Genomic DNA, 17,494 nt, shown 5'->3' with positions numbered 1-17,494 from the left:
CACACTTTAGGGTAGCTGCTTTGTAAAATGGCATTATTTATCAATACATCAAAAATGGGAAACGTCAAGATTTGCCGTAACAGGTATACCAAGATGGCCTCTTATTCTCCAAGCTAATTTTTTCTCATTTGCGGCTTTTTAACTTCCTTCTCTTTTGTCTTTCTTTCTACTTCTGTGTGCATTTTGTCTCGTCGTGCTTCGTGTCTCTTCCCCCCCCCCCTCCCCTTACCCCCGCCCCCTCGAGTTCCACTCAGGTCCTACTCGAGCAGAGAAAAGAACTTCGTCGCATCTCTCTCAGCAAATTGTTTCCTGGGCTTCAGGTCGGTTTTTTTTATGGTTGCATTTTTCGTATACTCTTCCTTCATTGCTTCTTGGAAAGTTTGGGTAGCTCAGAGGTTCAGGTATTGATTGAAGGTTGATTATTAACAATGTATTAACGATACTAACAAGGAGAACGTTTTCCTAATAATCTACGTAGTTTTGCAGTGATAGCCTCCCTAGGCTAGCTTTAGGACCAGCTGGGGCAATTTTGGGTGTTATTAAAAAAAAAATAATAATCACGTTGTTGAGGAGAAACTTGAAACTATCTTAGCTTTCTACTATTAAATGAATTCCCCTGAACCGCGGGAATTCACGTCTTCCTTGTAGATATTCTTGTAGATCTGAAAGTAATTATTACTGGAACGGTTTATCTTTAGTAATTATACATCTATATATATGTGCATAAATTCTTCTGTTAAAACAGAATATGTCTCAAATATAAAAGACCCATTAAACACTCTAGTTTAAATCTAAGGATATATTGTATATTTCGGTGGACTGACTTACACCCTTATCAAGTAGTGAATGACAGAAGAAGTTACATTGGCGAAATATATAGGGGGAGTTATGCCCTTAGGTGATGCCTGGGGTCACCGCTAAGCTGACGTTGGTTCTGTCAATTGTCTTAATCCACTTCATCGTTGCCTTAAGGAAGATATTGTCCATATGGTCAAGGTACCATGCTCCATTAGAAAGGTTGATCCTTTTATCTTGTTGTATTTATACTATATATATATATATATATATATATATATATATATATATATATATATATATATATATATATATATATATATGAGTGTGTGTGTGTGTGTGTGTGTCGTAATCTGCATCATCGTTGCCTTGAGGAAGATATTGTCCATATGGTCAGGGTCACAGGCTCCATTGGAAAGGTTGATCCTTTTATCTTGTTGTGTATTTATACTATATATATATATATATATATATATATATATATATATATATATAATATGTGTGTGTGTGTGTGTGTGTGTGTGTGTGTGTGTATGTGTGGGTGTGTGTGTGTGTGCGTGTCGTAATCCACTCCATCGTTGCCTTGAGGAAGATCTTGTCCATATGGTCAGGGTCCCAGGCTCTGTTGGTAAGGTTTATCCTTTTATCCTGTTGTGTTTATACTCCACATATATGTGTATGTGTGTGAGAGAGAGAGAGAGAGGTTGTTTCCAATTATATAGAATGTATTTCTGCCTAACCATGCTAGGATAATCCGAATGATGTAAAATACCTCCCAGCAGAATCACACGTTGCGTCACCCATTTCTTCAAATCGTCTCGCCACAGTGAGCCAATGTGTTGCTAAGACCAACGAATAACTCGCCTCAAAGTCAAGAACGCGTTCAGAGGTTCCACATCGCTGTGGTGAACTGACAACCTTGACATTTGAAGACACGAATTGACAATCCAAAAACTAACACCCCCCAACTTTGGTTAGCGTCGATGGCTGGCTCTTCCCGCCTCGAGGGCGCCCTTCATTGTCTTGGCTCCGGCAGGCCTACGATCTTTCGTTGTTTAAAAGACATGCCTAATGACCCCCCCAGTTTGGGCACTTAGACACACTCGTCACATATCTGTACTTGCTCTCGAGGATAACAAGAAAGTGATGTAGTGGGACCTGAAGCTTTCTCTAGTAGCCTACTTTTGCTCTTCGTCAAGTAGAGTACTTGAAGCCGCTTCTGTTTGTATGTATATACATATGAATATTTACATACACACACACATGTATATAATATATATATATACATACATACATATATGTGTGTATATGTATATATATATACATATACATATATGTGTGTATATGTATATATATGTATATGTATATATATACATATACACACATATATCTATGTTTGTATGTATATCTAATAATAGGAGCCCATAAAAACGACAAAATATTGAAAGTAAGTCCTGGGCTCCTTTTATTAGATGGAATTCTGTTGTAACAGTACATTTTTACCAATCATATATGTATGTATATAAATTTATTTATAAACATAAGTATATGCAACGTTTATATAAACAGGTAGAAGATATACGAAGACCAGGTTGCTGTTATTATGTAATCTATATGTTAAGATTTGCATTTTTTTATCTTCTGTAAATACCCTTTAAAGTTCTGTGGTATATAAAGAAAAATTACTGCTCTAGAATTAATCAGCAAACTCATGAATATGACAGTCTTGATATCCTCTTGGACATTCAAAGGATACTTGAGGTTTGTTTACTTTCAAGTTGATTAGTTAAATTTTGATGTTTCCTTTAATTAGGAGAGAGAGAGAGAGAGAGAGAAGAGAGAGAGAGAGAGAGAGAGAGAGAGAGGGGGAATGGCTTAATAGTTCGCTGAACCAACCTGCAATGGAATGATTAATCTATTTTTTTTATTAAACGCCCAACAAGAAAAAACAAAGAAGCGTTGGAAACAACAACAAGAAAATGATTAATATATTTTTATTAGTCGCCCAACAAGAAAAACAAAGCAGCGTTGGAAACAACATCAACAAAAACAGCAACCTGCAACAACAGCAATATTCCCCACCTCCTCTCCAGCAGAGACGAGAATCGAAACGGGTAAATAAACCACGATTGTACTCGGTCTCAAACATTCCACCCCCCTCCATCACCCCGCCCTCCCGCCACCCCCTCCCCAACACCACCTGCTCCGGGTCCCTTTAAACTTGTCAGGAAGGGGCAAGACAAGATGTTGAATAAATAGTTAATTTAAGTCGGGTTGTCCTTTGATGTCTGGTGAGAGACCCTCATCCGCACTTCACCCAACATACCCCGGGGCCACTTTGAAATCAACCCCCCAAAATAGTGTTGACAATGTATAGTACGCCCCCCCCCCTTCGCCTCCCCTCCCTCCACCCCCGGGCCGAGGAGGACCAAACCCCACCTCCCCGTCCCCCGGCCATAATCTGGAATCTGTTTAGAAAGCGATTTCAAGAACTGGGACAATGTACTACCAGATTGGCCCCTTTTTATCGATTGTCCAGGACGCTATATATCCCATATTGCTCTCTCTCTCTCTCTCTCTCTCTCTCTAAAAAAGAAGGGTAGCGGTGAAGAAATTAATGAAATGTGTGTCCTGGGTTTAGATCGATGTTGGATGACAGAACGTAATGTAATGCCGGATCCCACCCCCTCCCCCCACCCCCTTTTTTTTATCCTCTGTCCTAAGAGTATTCACGGGATGTCGAAACCTCCATAACAAGTTCATTTTCCTATGAGTTTCTCACTTCCTGTGTGTTTTAATACTGATTCACTTTAATATTTTAGTGACTGATTTTGATTTGAAATAAAGAAAAAACATTTTTCGATTTGCTTTTTTTTCTTACGAATTTTCTTTTAAAATGACTTGGAAAACTGTGAGGAGAGAACAGCATAATAGACCCTTGCTGGGGAAACGAAAATAATAGTAAGTTATTCTATGTCTTTGCAGCCAGACAAAATCCACCCCACGGCTCAGTTTGTCTACTTCTTAGCAGTATTGCGCAAAAGGTAATGATTGTCTTTTGCCAAAATTTGACCAAAGGCGGACCTCGCAAACGCCAACAAAAAGTGATTCGTTTTCGATGGGTGAGGATCTGGATAATGGATCTGTTGAGAGTTGAGGGTGAATTGTTGTTCTGCCTAGGCAGAAGCCAATTCAGATTCGAAAAATGGATTGACACACAAGGTGTCCATAAAGTCCCAGTACCATTACAAGCAATAAATACTTGTAATGGCTCTGGAACTTTATGGACAACCTGTTACATTACATATACATATTGACATACAGGTTGTGTCCATAAAGTCCCAGTACCATTACACGCAATAAATCCTTGTGATGGTACTGGGACTTTATGGACACCCTGTATATTACACATACATCAAATGGGGTGTATCAGGATGCTAGTACACCCGCCAAAATATTCTAACAATGCGTCATACATTCCAAAATTACTTATCCCAATAGAAATGGGGAAACTTCTTCATAATTCTAGGAAAACCAAATTACTGTTGATCAAAAAACAAACTTGCTCTAGAACTGTATCAACAGCTGGCGACCTCCAAGATCTCTTGTTGGCTATTGAAATGTCCAGTGATGTACGAGGATTCTCTTGTTGTAATGGAAGTTCTGTGGAATTCCTGGAGCGTTCATATATCGAAGCTGGTCGTGGCCAGAAAAATTACCCGTTTTTTATTTAACTGCGTGCTTATAAGAACTTACCGTGTGGAAGCCCATATGTCTGTACATCTATTAAGTTTATAATATATGTGTGTATATAGTATATATATCATATATAATGAGTGTGCGTGTGATTAACGTACATCCTAGCAAAAGCTATACTATATGCTATCAATGTATTAGTCGGCTTCTACAATTACCTTCCTTGCCTATATGATTTTGTAATATAGCATATTATGTTGTAAATATAGCATTGAAGTTGCCTGTAAGTAATTTTTATTAATTATTTATTTCATTTATTCTTTGCTAGAAACTCTGTTGCCAGAAAGAGGATGCATTTCCATTCGCGAAAAAATACACATTTTCGCTCTCTCTTTTTCCATCTTTTAAATTGATTAATTAATTTATTTATTTATTATTGTTGGTTTTTTTTTTGCTAGAAACCCCGTTGCCGGAAAGGAAATGCATTTCCATTCGTGAAAAAAAATACACATTCTCTCTCTCTCTCTCTCTCTCTCTCCGTACCTTTCGACGTTCCAAGCTCGCATGCTCATAGCGCCTAGCGTGCAGTGATTGATCGGGCAATTCGATTGAGTGTATCAATCAACCAATCATCGCATGTCTTGCAGCCCGGGCATTATCTACATTGAAGAAATGTGTTTAGATCTTTGAATGAAATGTCAGTAGATATGATAGATTTGTTCGCTGCTAAATCACCCGATAGCAGACTCGTAGACTAGAAAGCGTCCTTTTAGGTTAAGGTTCGGAGTTAAGGTTTTGCCTTTGCAACGGCGCCTCAGTTGCTCGGGTGACGTTTTGCAAATGTTGGACGTTTCCTTCTTATGTTCTTCTTTGTCTCTTTCTCCTCATGTATTATATTTCTTTTTTCATTTTTAATGTCTTCAAGTAATATGCATTACCAATCAGATTTTTCCCCTGCCATAAAAGTAATAGTTTCTTCGGCCCAATCGAGTTTTCTGCACAGCCGCTAGAGCTTATAATCAAGGCCACCGAAAATAGATCTACTTTTCGGTGGTCTCAGTATAATAATGAATGATCCGAGGCCCATGAAACTTTAACCACGTCCTGTTGGTGGCCTGTCATATATCGTTGCCAGACGCACGATAATGGCTAACTTTAACATAACATAAAATTTTAAAAACTACTGAAGACTGCAATTTGGTACGTTCGATGATTGGAGGGTGGATGATCAATATACCAATTTACAGCCCTCTAGCCTCAGTAGGTTTTAAGATCTGAGGGCGGATAGAAAAATAGTGCAGACGGACAGACAAAGCCATCTCAGTAGTTTTCTCTTCAGAAAGCTAACATAGTATAATACATACACACACACACACACACACACACACACACACACACACATATATATATATATATATATATATATATATATATATATATATATATATATATATATATATATATGTGTGTGTGTGTGTGTGTGTGTGTATGGTGTTGGTATATATATATATATATATATATATATATTATATATATATATATATATACATATATATATATATATATATATATAATATTATATATATAGTATATATATATATACTATATATATATATATACACCTCTCACCCACAACCTCAAACTCATCGTATAGACGATGATTTCCTCTCTTGAGGACTCGTCAAGAAGCTCCTGCTTCTAAATGCATCTTACTTTGAACATTCAAATCATCTAACATTGTCGTCATCTCTCGTAGGCTATCCAGTGTGTATCTGCAAGTGCCTGTTCACAGGACCCCCAGCTGGATTCGAAATCATTTCGCACCCTCAGACCTTTGCACAGCCCTCCTCCTCCTCGATAATACGCTATCCATTCGCCGCCGCCCCCACTCCCCCCTTCCCTATTCACCTCATCAATTATCACTCATAGAGAGTAGTGAATACTGGGCTAATTATAATTGCCAGAGCTTTCCAGCTTGATTGGCAATTTCGATCTTTGGGCAAACTTGATTCCCCCTTTTATGAGTTTGGCATCAGCCGTCGAATCTCTCTCTCTCTCTCTCTCTCTCTCTCTCTCTCTCTCTCAGAGGGGCGGCGAGTCCTTTGATGCCTTCGCTCACTTAAAGACACTCCTTTTTCATTGCTTTTTATGAGGGTGGGAGTGTTTGCCTCCCCGTCCCCACCCCTCCTCTTTTTTTTAAGTCCCCCCATTTAATGAATCTCGAATTCATTGTCTCAATTGTTATGAAATGATTAGAGTCAGGAGGTCTGGGTCTTGGTGCAGGGGTCGTATATATATACATTCCTGGCGAGGTTTGCTTGTTTTGTATGTGTGTGTGTGTGTGTGAGTATGTATATATGACTTGTAAAAATGTTCTGTTACAACAGAATTCCATCTAATAAAAGGAGCCCATAAAAACGCCAAAAATATTTGCTTGTTCTTTGGCGCTTTTATTTTTTGTTCTCTACTTATATTATAATATATATATAATCATTATAAGAATATTAATATATTATATAGATCATATATATATATTATATTATTATTATTATAGTAGCATCTCTACTATATATCTTATCTATATATATATATATATATATATATATATAATATACATATATATTACATATATACATCTATACTATATATCTATATAAGTTCAATATGAAGTTAGAGAAAAGACTTGCCATTTTCAAGATAAAAGTAAATCCTCACGGCTGTTGTAGACATTTCCAAACTATCAGAGGTAGCCAAGCAAACCTTTCCAAGAGTGAACCTCTCCAAGAATAATGCAAGACCGAAAATACCCAATAGTCGAAGTCTTTCGTCAGTAGCAGATAACATGAACTAATCAATATATCGCTCATAAATGAACATACCTTTCGCCTCATAAGGGCTGCTATACAGTAGGTAAGAAGTCCATAAGGTTCGTATAAGACAAGGCCTCTTTCATAAGGCTTGCCATCGTCCACTCTTTGGTTTTATTTTATTATAATGACACCATTTTTTTACAAACAATTGTTGCAACAACGAAATGTGGGTTTTATTGTTTATCGTTTTGCTTGAACGACCCAATTTATGAGATAAAGACAATCAAAATCACGAAGATCAAAGAGTTACAGCTGTTAATCATTTGAATCTTACTCTGAAACCTGATGCCTTTTCTACTTTCAGGAGAGAGAGAGAGAGAGAGAGAGTTCTGGTACCGAAAAACTTCATATTTCTCGAGTATACAATTGTCTTACATAAAGATCTCAGGCGCTATTAGGACCGTGAGAGCCACCTGAGCATCTTTTTTTTCACGAATGAATATTCATAGCAGACTTTTCCCTTCAGTTTTCTCTAAAACGTCTATTGGATAAAGATCGTCTGCTGGCGGATTTCTCAGTGTGACCCCTTGCTTGTTCCAGGTTCCCAAGGTTATCGACGATTTTATTGTTTGGTTTTTATGTAGGTGAATGCACACACACACACACACACACACACACACACACACATATATATATATATATATATATATATATATATATATATATATATATATATATATATATATATATATATATATATTTATATATATATTCCCATTGAAAAATTCAATCGAAAACTTGCGACGAAATCGCCTGCTTTTGACGACTAACTATTTATGTAAACGCACAACAGTATTCAAAATAGTACATAAGGCACTGAGACATATCCGAAACCGAAATTCGCTGTGATTTTGATTGGCAACACTATGGTCCATCCAGATTTGGTGAAAGTTGTGAAATTTTAGCGAATTTTGGATATTTGGACGTTTGCGTGCGTGTGTGTGTGTGTGTGTGTATGGGTGGGTGGTTGGTAAGAAACTATTCCTCCCAAAGTCTCTAGTTATTAGCTGCTTTGACAATTTGACCAACATTTAAGGTATTATACGTTAAGTTAGGAGATAAGTCGTTTCTGATTAGCTGCCTTACTTTTCAGTTGACGCACCTTATAGCTCTAGAATTTTAACAACTAATTCCTTTCACGTTACCATCATCGTATCACTTGCCAGTCTAAAGTCTAAACTCAGGTTTACCATTATAAGAAGCTGACTTTTTTGGGGGGGTTGGGGGCGGCGGTGGGAGGGGGGTAATGACTGAACTTGGCAGCACTCGTTACATTATTATCATGCACAAACTGCTCTGCAAGCACTGCACATCACGAAAGACAAACAATCATAAAATACTCGCGTTTTACAAAATCAAAATTAACTATTATAGTGTACAGTGGTTGACATAGATGCTATGTACAGCATCTGTGACCTAAAGGAATGTGGGCAGATACAATTATTATACATAAGTCCCTTTTTATGCAAGTTATTCTTAATGTGAATTGAATTCGAGAAAACGGGGTATCTGAGAGTATAAAAAAAGGAAAGAGTGAATTGGTGACAAAACTACTCGTGTATATATTAATAATATAATATATATATGTATATAAATATATATATATCATATAATATATACATATATATATAATTATACATATATATATATATATATATATTATATATATATATATATATATATATGAATGGTAAAAATGTTCTGTTTCAACAGAATTGCATCTGATAAAAGGAGCCCATAAAAAACGCCAAAATATAGAAAGTACAGTACTACTTACTTTCTATATTTTGGCGTATTTATGGGCTCCTTTTATTATTATTATATTATTATTATATATATATATATATATATATATATATATATATAATATATATATGTGTGTGTGTGTATATATATATATATATATATATATATATATAGCTATATATATATATATATATATATATATATATATATATATATATATATATATATATTATATATATATATATAAGTTGTGAGTTGTAAATCTAAGCCCACACGTAATCAATGCACGTACGGTGGTGCATTCACCCGAGCGACGAACGGCGTATATATGTACGAATGAGTGTCTCTTCATTAATGTGGTGAGTACATCTCTTGGTTTTATGACCACCTGTGAGTGGCTCTCATTCTCTCATTATTACCTCCATGCTCACGTCATTCAGGTCACTCCTGCATCTCTTGAACGTCTACGTACAGATGTCTGGAGGAAAAAAAAATTGTCAAGAGTGCCCCTATTTTTTCATCACCCTGAGTGGCCTCGTATTTTTTCTTCTTCCACAAACATCAAAGAGAGGCGCCTCTTCTTTTCATTCATCGGCCTTTTTTTCCTCTCTGCCTCGAGAGCACCACCTCAAAATTGTTCCTCTAGAAAAAATAATAATCTTGAAACTTTATTCTTTCATGTGGCTTATATTTTCACTTCTACTTTGAAGTGGGACCCTCATTAGCCTATTTTCACTTGTGGTCATTTTTTGTTTCACGTTCGTCCAAAACTTCACAAGATGACGGAGGAGGAGGAGGAGGAAGAGGAGGAGGAGGAGGAGAATCATCTCCCTGTAATAAAACTTTGACGTGGTGATGTTTTCTTTTACTTCCTCTGTTTTCTTGTCTCAAATACTGCATCTCTGAGCTTACTATGATGAAAACATAGTAAGCGAAATACAAGAAAAGGAACCTTGAAAAGAATGATGTCTTGTTGGGTTTGGTCTGTTATTAGGTTTTTGCTCTCTTATTTTTCAGAACGTTCCTAGAAGTTGGCTAAAGTACCGATAAATACAGAGATGAGCAACTCTTTCTAGACATCATTGAATTCTACGTCTGCTACATACATTCTGAGGAAAAGTTAACAGGTAAGAGTAACCAGTACTAGCTCTCTCTCTCTCTCTCCTCTCTCTCTCTCTCTCTCTCTCTCTCTCAGGCATGCTAAATTCTGTTTTGGTGCTTTATATTTATATTTAAGTATTTAGGAGACTCATATTTTAATTCTCTATCGTTAAGAATATATTCTATTGTATGTTTGTACACAGATTTTAATTACGTTAATATTTCTGTGCGTTATATTTAATATTCTAGTAAATTGCACTAGCATTAATTTTCTTTAAATGTCTCAAAGACTGACGATCTTTATAAAAGCAATCTGATTTTAAAATATTAGTTTCGACTTCATCTGCTATTTCACTCTTTACTGTTAGAGGTGTATTAACTTCTCAAAAATCCACTCTGTGTATTTCTTTTAAAACTTCTTCAATATCGTTTTTCTACGATTTAATAATATTAATTTTTAATCTGTTTGCAAGATACACACGTCGACATTGCTCTACGTAATTTGCGGAAGGTGCAGGCAAACTGGAACTATACTTGGAGCCGTTACAGTGATAAATACATCCACAACTACTACTAATACCACAGGACTACTCCGTGATAGAAAAAAGCTGCAACAAAGTTCTAATAGGAAAAACATTCTGGAAAAACATAGCTCTACCATCAGTCTTATACGGAACCAATGTGGTTAATCTAACAGACGCAGAAATAGAAAAATTACAAAGAATAGAGAATGGGGTATATAGGAAAATATTAGGGGCATGTAGAAGTACAGTAGTAGCCACATTAAGGGGGGGAGATAGAAGCTTCTTCAATGAAAAGTAGAATTATGAGTGGGAAGATAAGCTATGTAAATAATACTTTAAATGGACGGAAAGAGATACTGAAGAAAATAATTACAGATATGCAAGAAAAGGAAAGAAAATGGTGGAAAACAGTGGAAAAGTACATGCATGAAGTTAAAATAAATTTAAGAAAATTAGAAGGAATGTCCAGAACAGAAATAAAGGACAAAGCCAGAATATGGGACACAGAGAGGTGGAAAGAAGAGTTGGAAAATAAAGTGACTGTGGACATATATAAAACGTGGAAAAGAGAAATAAAAGATGAAGAAATTTATGACAACTCTACGGGTTCAGTCCTTCTCTTCAAAGCCAGAACCAACTCTCTTAATTTAAATATAGCAAAAAGGCACCAGAAGGAGAACACCTGTTGTTCTTTTTGCAATGATGCAGTAGAAGACGTATTCCATTTCCTTTTATATTGTGGTACATATATAGAAGAACGTGTTAAAGCAATAGGGCTACAACAACCCTATGAAGAGAAGGAAAGTGGCGTAGTGGGAAAATTTCTATTTTCAGGTAACAACGAAATAAGAAAAGAAACCATATACTTGATGTGGAAAAAAAGAGAGAAAAAAAGGAAAGAGCTAAACAAATAAAAAAAAATACCCAAGATTAAGAGGCGCCGTTGCAAAGGCATTGCCTCGACCCATAACTACTACTACTACTACTACTACTACGTCATTCAATCTGTGGTGGTGTGTCCATTCTCCTTGGCCAACTGCCGGCGAGTGTGCTATCGTAAAATCGGTAAGCATTATTTTGAATGTGATATCATCTTGTTTAGAAGTTTCGAACAAAAGCCATTATCATGAACTTTTAACTTAAAAGTTCAGTAGGAGTCCAAACAATTTGTATTTATTTAGGAACATGGACTTCTAGTCGCAACCCTTAGGCTATGGGATTGTGTTACATTCAGGCAAGCTGTCAAATATAGGTATACTATATAAGTGGAGTTTGTATTTTTTCCTACTGGAAATGTCAAATTCCATATTGCAGACGTTACTAGGGTTAGCAACTGCATCCTTATATCCCAAGGTTAGAAAACTGTTGTTCACCGTAGGGGGGTAGTGCCATCAGTGCACCTCATTCAGTGCAATGTAGGCATTACTTAAGGTAACGTTCTTTGCAGCGACCCTTTGTCCCCTAACTGCAACTACTCTCATTGCTTTTACTGTACCTCCGTTCATATTCTCTTTCTTCCATCTTATTGTCCACCCTCTCCTAACAGTTGTTTCATAGTGCAACTGCTTTGAGGTTTTCCACCTGTTACACCTTTATAACCTTTTACTGTCAATTTCTGTTTTGCCACTGAATGGCTTTAGTTGCCCCAGTGCTTGGCATACCTAACGCTAAGAATCTATAGGTAAAAATAAAAAAAAAATCAAATCAAAAGAAACTGTGTTGTTAGGCATAGGCTATAGGGTAAAAAACCGCATGGTACAGGGGTGGACCATGTACGATCAATGTGTACAACCCCAAGAAAAGTACATTATAACGCGTCCTGACACCGGAGTAGAGGTCTTTAGCTCTGTTTCTCACCAACAAGAAGTCGCGACTGATGCCCATCTCCGATGTCAGAACGCGTTATAATGTACTTTTTTTGGGGTTGTACACATTGATCGTACATGGTCCACCCCTGTACCATGCAGTTTTTTACCCTAGTAACCTACTATAAAATACAGTACAGTACTACCTAGTTGAGCCTGAATATATGTAGCATGTAAATAATTTTGCTTTGATTTGATGTGACAGTCAAGTATTAGGTTATGTTACTTCAAACTTGTATGGCATGTTGGACTTGAAAATATAATTTTCCTATGTTTTAAAGTGGGAATTGCAAGTTTCTGACATTCATTTTGTTAAATGACGACTTTTTTAGTAGTGTAGGCCCCCCACCCATGAATCGTACAATTTGGGAGATCACAGTATAAAGGAGAGGTTTTTGGGTTGGGGGAATGTATGTTGGAGGTTATTGTTGTCCTATATGAATTATAAAGTACTGTATGGATATTTGTTATTCTCCTTAATTATAATTTGGAAATAAGTAAGTGTGTTTTATGTCTGGCTGTCTGAGAAAATGCATTGGCATAATGCAAAATACTGTATACAGGCAGTCCCCAGTTTTCAGTAGGTATTCTGTCCCCAGTGGCGTGCTGTAAGCCGAAAACTGGCGTAACCCGAGCATCATAATTAATTAGGAGGTAACAGTAATTGCAGCACTTTTGGGCTTTATGGCACTGCAAAGTGGGTAATGGCACCGAAAAATTGGGGTTAATGGCGCCGTGAGCCTAGCGCCATAAGTCTGGAACGACGTAACCCAGGGTCTGCATGTTTTCATATATTGTACCTATTAGCCTGAAGTTGAGCATTTTCCTTTTGTTAATTGTGAAATTTTTTCACATGTAAAAGTGTGAATTTGCATTAACTTTCAAAATATCTTCAGATCTGAACCCTATGTTTCAGGTGCTTGAATCCAAAAATTAATGTGCCTATTCTACAAGTTTATTAGTATTAGCTGCCCTGAGGTTTCAAGGTAGAAGGTTATATATATGTAAAAGTAGCAAGTTTGGCAAGGGTTTTCTGTTTTAGGCATGCAATCACTGCAGTTCAAATGACTTGGATACTATAGAACCCTGGAATGTGGAAGATAGTAAACCACCTCTCATGATCTGTCATTTGCCCAGGTATTGTTCCTGAATAAGATATTGTTCCAAACACTTCTCCCTTATCCCTTGTTTTACTTTTATCTTATTTACAGCTCAGCTCTTTGGACTCTGCATGGGATGACAACAGAAATTACACCTTGACAGAAGTCCCTGTTTAGCATTTGACTGTTGACTAAAGTGTTTAAACTTAACTATTGCCACTTGTAAAGAGCTCTCTTTAATTTTTATCTTCAGCTCAAAGATCTTCTAACTCACCTTACCTGTTCAGATAGCTCTTTTGACTTTGTATTGACCTTTGTTCTTAGGGATCTTTTGACACTTCAATTTTTCCTGTTTCAGAAAGACTTTTGACTATCTTGATCTTTTGTTTAGAAAAAATCCTTTGGCACATATGACCTTTAATTCAGACCTCATTTGATTTTCATTATCTTCTGTTCAAGGTTGCCTTACCAGCCAGGTACCAATCTTTTTCCACTAATGTTCTAATGTTTGCCAGTATAAAGCAAGTTACATTGTCTTTAACTTGCCTTTCTCAGCCCTGACCTTTTCACTTTTAACAGTGCTCTTTCTCCAAACATGCTATTACTGACCCGACCAGATAAGTTAGTTTTGTAATTGAATAGTCCAGCCACCAAGACCTGTAAATGCACTAACTGCTTCCCTTGAAATTGAAGGCCCTGTTCCTCCTTAGAGTCTGGAGGTAGTAAATGCTTTTACTGAGCATTTTTTCAAGGTAATTATAAATGAAAACAGAGAAAGGACCCATCCTATAGACTGAGTAATGTCTAATAGAGGCCCATCGAAAATAAACCATGCCATCAAAACCCACATTATCTCGTAGGTTCCAGTGCTTGGCCGCCGGCCTAAATTTTATATTCCATTCCATTCCATCCCACATTTTAATAGTATTAAATCCAGTAAGAGGTTTTCTGTAGTTTGCAAAATGAAAGTATCATTCTGAATCTCTGTGTATTCATGGAATGTATACTCATATAAGGAGAGAATTAGGGAACTTGAGTGTAGTGAGTGATAGCACTGAAAGAGTCAATAATTTAAAAAGCCATTTTTACTGTATAGCACAAATTAAATGCATGTGGAATTTATGAAAGAGGTAAAAGATATTTGGGGTTTAGAGGAGATTGAGGCAATGGAAACCTGAATCTGAGTGTGAACTGCTTAGATAGTATGACATGACAGTACACTGTAGTACATCAGTTACTGAAAGGAAAGGTTAGTATATGGAGTAATGTGGTATTTCCAGTTTGTAATTACACGTGGTATTTTCCTTAAAGTATGTTATCCCCCAGAGTTTGAGTTCCTGTACATCATTGTTTTGTGTAACAGAAAAAATGTAAGGAAAAATGCACAGGTATGCTGAAGGTGCTGTAGTTATTTGTGCATAAAGCTGTGGTTTTTTTTTATGGTATGGTATTGTGAAATCCACTAAAAAGTTCAGAGAATCAGATTATTAAAATGGATTAGATGTACATACTGTCAATTTTACGGGCAATCTTTGCAAGTAGGACTAATGGGCAGTGTAATAACTACAAACTTATTGAGTGAGCCATATCCTCTTACATAATGATGGTTTGTTATGCAGTAGTCACTGTCACATAAATCTTAACTTCCTAGTGGCCATTTCATACATTTTCCAGTAGAGTCTTGTCCTCTGTAAAGTTTGAGTGTTTGGAACTGATAGTAATGATTTGAATGTATGTTAATTAAGTAGTAATGGAATCTTAAAAGTTTGAAATTGCTTGCTAGACCTTACCTTACCTTTAACTAATAGCATTCAATTCCTAGTGCAATCTTTAAATTGCCCTGCATGAAAACAAAATTTTTAAACCTTAAATTGGTATTAAAGAATACTGAATTTAAACTCTTAAGTTATGGTTTAGGGGCATTAATTTTAGTAAAGGTTCTGTAAAGAAAAACTATTAAAAACAAGGGCAAAAGGAGTTCTGTCCATCTCATTAGAAGCAGGGTTCACAGAAAAGGGGAAGATAGTCAGGGTACAAATGTTTGCTAAAATTTTTCCAGGTGCTTACATCCAAATACATCTGAAATGAAAGTCCTAACCAATGTCTGAAATACAAAAGCATGTACTGTATTATGATTGGATGGTCTGTTAAATTTGGTAGCGGTGTCCATAGGAGAATGTGTTCTTAAAAGGGGACATTACAAAACCAAATTATTTATCTATTGTATCTGAAAATGTTAAGGGTTATGTTATTGCAGTTTTGTTATACGGTTTTCTCATGCAATTGAATTAATGTTTAGGTGCCATAATAATCAGAAGAACATATTGTAGCAACTGAAATGTAACCTTTAAAAATGTTCATGATGACAAAATTTTGTGCTACTTTACATGTGAGGCAGTTCTTATAAAGACAGAATAACTGGAAGTAGATGACATTTTTGATAAGATAAAGTGAAAAATAAATTTACATTACAGTTTATTAGAACCCTGCATTTTCAACCACTTGACAATTTTATTTTGTTTTAATCTCCATTGAACTACTAAGTAGTTATGCAGGCATACCCAGCAGGATTTCCAGATAGTTAATAGCATTAAAATACTTAAATGCTGATGTCATATATACTTGCTCTTAATGTAGGTCTGTAATTTTTGTTGACATGGCCTTTTGTACTAAAGTGGCAAGGTCAATAAACAGGTAATTACCAGCAGTCTCCAGATTTCTTTCTATTAAATTTCTGTATATTTTGCTGCTGTATTTTTACTCATTATGTACTCTTGTTTGCTTTATGGTTTTAGGATTCTTGAAAGCTGAAAGTGTCATATTGATTATTGGTTGATTCAGTTGTGTTTTTCAGAGATCCACACACTGGTATTGTGGCAGTTTGTGATTTGGTAAAGGTATTATTTTTTCTTCTATAACTATAATCACAAAGAATCTTGGTAATTGAGCAATCACTGAAAATACTCCACAAATTTGTTTTAGGACTTCATGCCTGTTTTTGTTATTGCATGTAGTTTATAAAAACGTGTTTAGAGTAAATTACTGTCTTCAGGTTTTTTAATGCATTCAGTAAATGTAGCACATTACAAAGTAAATTGCCTTTTCAAGTTAATTTTTAAAATGAACCTTACCTCTTTGTTATATGGCTTTTACTTCCGTGCCAGTGGGGAGTTTGACAGATTGAATAAAATTGAGAACACTTGGTTTTTTATGAATATCCTATCCATCCACTCCCCCATCCCCCACAGGGGACTAATAGGTGCAAACACTCATAGCAGGCTGTCTACTTCTGTTGCTGGGTTTCAGTAGGAGTTCAGCAGATGCACTCAGCTTTTTCTGTTGGTTTGTTCTTCTATTTTTTTTTTTTTTTAATATTCATTCAGGCATGATCTTGTAAGTTATCGTAATAGGCATTATTCCAGTTTTATTCCCTCATGATATGTTTTGGTGAGGGGAAGTTAATATTGGATAACGATGTGAACTGTAATTCAACTAAATGCAGTAATTGGTTGTGATTGAAGAGAGCTTGTTAGGTTGTGGAAACAACTATACATAGAGGATAATACTAGCAAGACTTGAGTTAGAGGGACAAATGGTTTGTCTGCTTTCCCATTTAGTGACTGGTTAGGATTCAGCTACTCTTTCATCTGTTACTCCAAATGAGCATTCCATCGATTCAGGGCATTAGATTTGATAGTATGGAGTAATTTTTTTTATTGTTATTATCCATTTTTATTGCCTTGTCCTGGCAAGTCCGGTCTCTCTCCCTCGTGGCTTACGAGTGACGGGGAACCAGG

The 17,494-nt window shown here is 36.2% G+C and overlaps 1 long non-coding RNA gene across 1 annotated transcript in view; it reads left to right on the top strand.

Moving 5' to 3' along the window:
• LOC135215405 (uncharacterized) overlaps positions 1–17,494 on the top strand; it is a 78,988-nt gene that overhangs the window by 20,923 nt on the left and 40,571 nt on the right. The window contains exons 2-3 of the long non-coding RNA XR_010314674.1: positions 10,125–10,234; positions 10,682–11,797. This is a non-coding gene — a long non-coding RNA (uncharacterized LOC135215405). The remainder of the gene's footprint in view (positions 1–10,124; positions 10,235–10,681; positions 11,798–17,494) is intronic.

This window comes from Macrobrachium nipponense, chromosome 5 (genome assembly GCF_015104395.2).
Source record: "Macrobrachium nipponense isolate FS-2020 chromosome 5, ASM1510439v2, whole genome shotgun sequence".
Classification (NCBI taxonomy): Eukaryota; Metazoa; Arthropoda; class Malacostraca; order Decapoda; family Palaemonidae; genus Macrobrachium; species Macrobrachium nipponense.
This window is presented reverse-complemented; position numbering and strand designations above follow the sequence as displayed.